Source organism: Palaemon carinicauda, chromosome 32, assembly GCF_036898095.1.
Source record: "Palaemon carinicauda isolate YSFRI2023 chromosome 32, ASM3689809v2, whole genome shotgun sequence".
Taxonomy (NCBI): domain Eukaryota; kingdom Metazoa; phylum Arthropoda; class Malacostraca; order Decapoda; family Palaemonidae; genus Palaemon; species Palaemon carinicauda.
The window spans coordinates 38,055,635-38,061,128 of NC_090756.1; the positions used below are offsets into that span (position 1 = coordinate 38,055,635).

The window sequence follows — 5,494 nt, forward strand, 5'->3', positions numbered from 1 at the left end:
CTATCTCCCAACTTTTCATAAGTTAATGATAATGATTCGGGTCTTGGCAGGTTCATTTATTGGCAGAATAAAGGACACAAAAAGCACTTGCCAGTATTCAGCTTCCATTTTCTTTCATGGCATTCTTTGTTTCATCCTATTTATATTTCTGTCCATGTGCAATTTTGGATATATCTATTTATAAATGTATGTATGTCTTTGATAATTTATATAATTATAGTACATAATTTAATAAAATTATTTTTTATGCTATATTTTTGTGCTATATTTTTTGCATATATTTTGTATAATGCAATTATTGTCGAAATACATATTTTCAGATACATCAATAGATTTACACCGCCAATCAAATTATACATCAAACTGGTTGTTGACTTATTCACACAAGAATTTCTACAACCTTGAATATGGTGTGTATTTGATGTGCAGTATTTGATGTCGAGTTTGTATATGTTTAGATTTTCTGAAATGGTAAGTGCATCACAAACAATTCTCAATATAGTTAATCGTGTAGGTACTATTCCTGATCTGGAAAATATTTCATCTGAGATAAGAACCTCATCATTGAAACATGGTAAATGGTCTATGCTTTTGGTAGATATTAGAGTTATGCTTTTACTAACTAGAATTCCTTTAGTAGATACAGATTGACCTTGAAGAGTTTGCTATATTATGCTACATATAATATATTCACTTTATCTTCAGTGAAAAGGTGTTAAAGTAATAGTTGTTATGATGGTTCATCTATGAATTGACCAAGGAAAATTCTAAAGAAGATTATAAAAATATTGAATCAAGTGAAAATATTCACTCAGATATTAGTAAGAGAGTTTTGTTTATTAGTGTTTTTGTATTTTTTTATGCATAAATTACTTATAATTCTAGCAGCCAAATGAAAAAGTATAATTTGGCGTTTTATTTCATTTCATATTATTTGTGATTCCAGAATTTACTGATGATTATCCAAAAGATAGAGGGAGTAAAGTGTACAGTAATGTAGGAGTAACAAGAATTATGGATAATATTAGTTGTATCGCTGCAGGTGTTAGTCCTACTACAACTATTATGACTGCTAGACCTACATATGCTACGAATACTGCTACTATTACTACCCCTCCTCCTACTGCTGCTACTACTGCTACCCGTCCTCCTATGCTGCTAATACTACAACTACTACTAATGATGATGCTGATTATACCATTCTCAGTGGAAATCATAATTTACAAAAGCCTGAAATACCGTATTAGACCATAAGATTATGGTTACATGAAGAAGGAGAACCCACATTCACAGTCATAAAATCAAATGGTAAAATGTTACCATGAATCAATTTGTTTTGAAGAAATCGAGACAAAATATTATTCCAACGTAAATGGTCAGTTCTTAAATACAATCAAATAAATATATAATTTTTTAAAATTAAATATATATATAATATATATATATATATATATATATATATATGAATAATTGTTATTCTCATGTTTATACCGTTGATTTTGCACTGGACTATTACCTTTTAATATTTTTTTTCAGAGTGTGCCAGCAGCTTGCAAAGGGAAAAGAATATCAGTGTGCACTAATAAAGAAACTACAGATGTAGATTTATAAGTTATGAAAAAATTGAACAAACGAGGGTAAGCCAAAAAAAATGTGATACGCGTACCATACCATCGACAATTATAAAAACATACAAGCAATATATAGGTGGTACAGATCCAGAATTTTTAAAAACACAAATGGAATGTTTTCCTCTTGGACTTTATTTCAAAAGTCCCAGAATATATAATCTTATCCGCAAGATATTTATTTTACCAACAACGAGAATGCTGAGGTACTGGGTATCCAAGATTGATTTTAATGTTGGCTAGAATGAGTCGGTTTTTAAATTGTTAAAACAGAAAAAATTATCAATGAAGGAAAGTGATAAATACTGTGGTATTATATTTGATGCTATATCCCTTGAATCTGATGTACAGTTCATAATTAAAGATGTGGTGGAGGGATTTGAAGATCTTGGCCAGTATGGCAAAGGGCAAGGCCCAGCTCAGTAGGCCATGGTCTTTATGGCAAAGGGCTTTGCTTCCAAATGGAAGCAAATACTGGGCTATTTTCTATTTACAAAATCTATTAAAGGTGATACCTTAATTTAAATGGTAACTGACTGTATTGGTGGAATTAAGGAATGTATGTTTGTACCAGCCTTTTTGGTATGTGACCATAATCCAAATAATAAAAGGTTGCTTAGAAATCTTAATATTTCCATAGAAAAAACTTTTTTTTTCACATGAAGGTGAAAATGTGTATTTCTTTTAAGTTACAACAAATCTTTTGAAAAGCAGCATAAACATTTTTAAGAAATATGACATGCAAGTTGGTAGTGGTTGCAAATGACGAGAAATCCGATGAAGCTCAGGTAATATCTGGCGTGCCACAAGGTACGGTATTAGCTGCACTGCTGTTTGTTATTATGATCTCAGACATAGACTGTGATGTTGAAAACTCTGTAGTGAGAAGTTTCGGCCGATGACACAAGAATAAGTAGAGAAATTACTTGTGATGAAGATAGGAACTCACTACAAAGAGATTTTAAACAAAATATATGAGTGGGCTTATATAAATAGGATGGTATTTAACTCCGATATATATGAATCAATGAATTATGGGAACAGAGAAGGAATGGTATATGCATACAAGGGACCTAATAACGAGGCAATCACAAACAAGGAAGCATTTAAAGACCTTGGTGTAATGTTAAACAGGAATATGTTATGCAACGACCAAATAGCAACTCTGTTGGCTAAATGTAAAGCAAAAATGGGAATGTTATTCAAACACTTTAATACAAGAAAACTGAACACATGATTATGCTTTACAAAACTTATGTATGTAGTACACTCGAGTACTGCAATGTGATATGGTAACCACACTACCAAAAGGATATTGCACAAATAGAGAGTGTACGAAGGTCCTTTACTGCTAGAGTAGAAGAAGTTAAGGACCTTCATTACTAGGAAAGACTGCAATTCTTAAAAATAAATAGTCTAGAAAGGAGAAGAGAACGCTACATGATAATAAAAGCATGGAAGCAAATAGAAGGAATTACTGAAAACATCATGGAGCTAAAAATATCAGAAAGAGCAAGCCGAGGTAGATTAATAGTGCCCAAAAGATATACCAGGAAATCTACGGAAGGCACACAAGACATTATTCTACTACACACCAGCATCGATAATGCTGCGACTATTTAATGCGCTGCCAGCTCATCTAAGTAACACATCAGGAGTGAGCATTGGCTGTGTTTAAGAATAAGCTCGATAAATACCTAAGATGCATCCCAGACCATCAAGACTGGAAGATGCAAAATACACTGGAAAATGTATTAGCAACTCTCTGGTGGATATACGAGGTGCCTCAAACTGAGGGATCTGGGGGAACCCAAACATAAAATAAGGAAATAAGGAAATAAGGCCGAAAATTGTCATAGGAATATATAGAAAAACTTTATGAAGCTGATTCTCAGAGTTGACTACGGTTAGCACCTAAACTTACAGTATCATATGTCTTAACAGCGGTTTGATAAAATGAGAGTTAATCTATCTGCAGAGGTGTTTTAGCTGTATGTAGAAAACTGTTTTATTTACACATGCACCAGCAAGAAGCTGAAAATACAGCATTATTTGTGTATGATATTGATGAATTGTTTTATGTATTTAACAGCAGCTGTGTATTTCATTTTAAAGAGAGGAAATGTGCAATTTGTGATAGTAATAATAATATTGATATTTTATCTGAAAAGACTGATATGCTGTCAAGCTTAACTTTTATTGGAAGTAAAAGTAATATTCCATGTATAGATGGATAAGGGTTTCAAATTCCTTCTAATTAACAGGATAAATCAAGATTGTCTTGAAAATTTATAGTGTACTATGAAGTTCAGGTGGAAATAATGACACTCCAAGTTCATATAAGATTAAAATCTTAATGAAAAATGCATGTTACAATCTCATGAAAAATTAATGTTAAAGGAAACTGCATAGATGATGATACCCCAATATTGCAATATTTTAAGATCTGTGGCTTAGAAAACTTAACTTAATAAAAATGATTTTAAAAATAAAGCTATTGTTAATTTAGATTGCTCTACGGTAGATGAGGAGCAGGTCCAATATTTTTTTAAAATCTTTTCGAAGGTCCAGTTGATAATTCCCCAGTAGGTATGATAATTGATGAACCTGAAGATGATGAATCCCTGAAAGCAATTCACAAATTTCTTTTAAGCTTCAACCCAAATAATGATGATAATGTTGAGACAGAACCAGAGTGAGAAAATCTATTCAAGATTTCATTTGTAATTTTGATTTAACTTATAAATGCATGGATATTTCAGCATGTTTGCACACCTCAGTAGCTTTACAGGAGTATACTGCTTCAAAATGCTATTTTGTTATAGTGTTCCTTATCTTCTTATTTGTTTTATTTCCTAAATAAAGACTAACATTTTACAGTATTTTGTAAACTGTTTGTTTGTATTTGTATTTTCATGTACATTGAATGTGTGTTTATTGTCTGTGCTTTCTATGTTGATATACTTGCTTTGTCTCATGTCTGCACTATGTATTTAATTCTTGAAGAAAACCTTTTTCAGTATTATTTTTTCTAATATTTATAATTACATTAGAGTTTATTTGCATTTAATTCATGATGCAATTTTGGTTTGCTTGTATGTTATATTATTTTTTCTGGTTGACGATTCTTATATGTGCAATATTATCTACTGAGGTATTTATCTCTTATTTATGTATAATTTTATTAAAGTTCATTTGCATTTGATTTATCTTGCAATTTTGGTTGGCTTTTATGCTACCATATTTCTGTTTCGAAGCCCCATTTGATTATTCTAATGTGTGATACTATTTAGTGAGTTATTTTCTTCCTTTTTGTTTGTATATTTAGAATTATTTCAGTTTTTATTACTAAGGAGTATACATGAGTGCATCATGCATTTCCGGTTTAATAGAAACATTACAATTGCATTTTATATATACCTAATATCTCCTTTCTACAATGGCCTACAAACTGTAATTAAACGTATGCCTACACATATGCACTTGTGGCTAAGTATAACAAATCAGATATACAGTATGTTTTACTTTATTCCAACGTGCTACTGTATGGAACATTTAAAAATGATTATAATATACAATACTTGAATTTGCAAGAAATTTAACTAATTTATAAAAGATATAGCTATTAGGCTTCTGAAAAATAGACAGAGAAACAAAGATATGTATTCTTAGTCTACAGTATATATGTACCTTTGTGTAATATAGCAATTTAGTTATCTAAAATTTCAGAAGGTCATAAATTTAAGAATGAAATATACTGACGTGGTAATGCAAAGTATGGACAAATATGTCGCAAAATTTAATATCGAATTCCATCCTATATTCCCGTAAGTATTACTGCTCTGAATGGTTAACCATTTGCTCAA

The 5,494-nt window shown here is 30.9% G+C and overlaps 1 pseudogene; it reads left to right on the forward strand.

Annotated features, from left to right (window-relative positions):
- The first annotated feature begins 468 nt into the window (after positions 1–468).
- Positions 469–1,603, forward strand: LOC137625577 (uncharacterized; annotated as a pseudogene).
- The last annotated feature ends 3,891 nt before the right edge of the window (positions 1,604–5,494 follow it).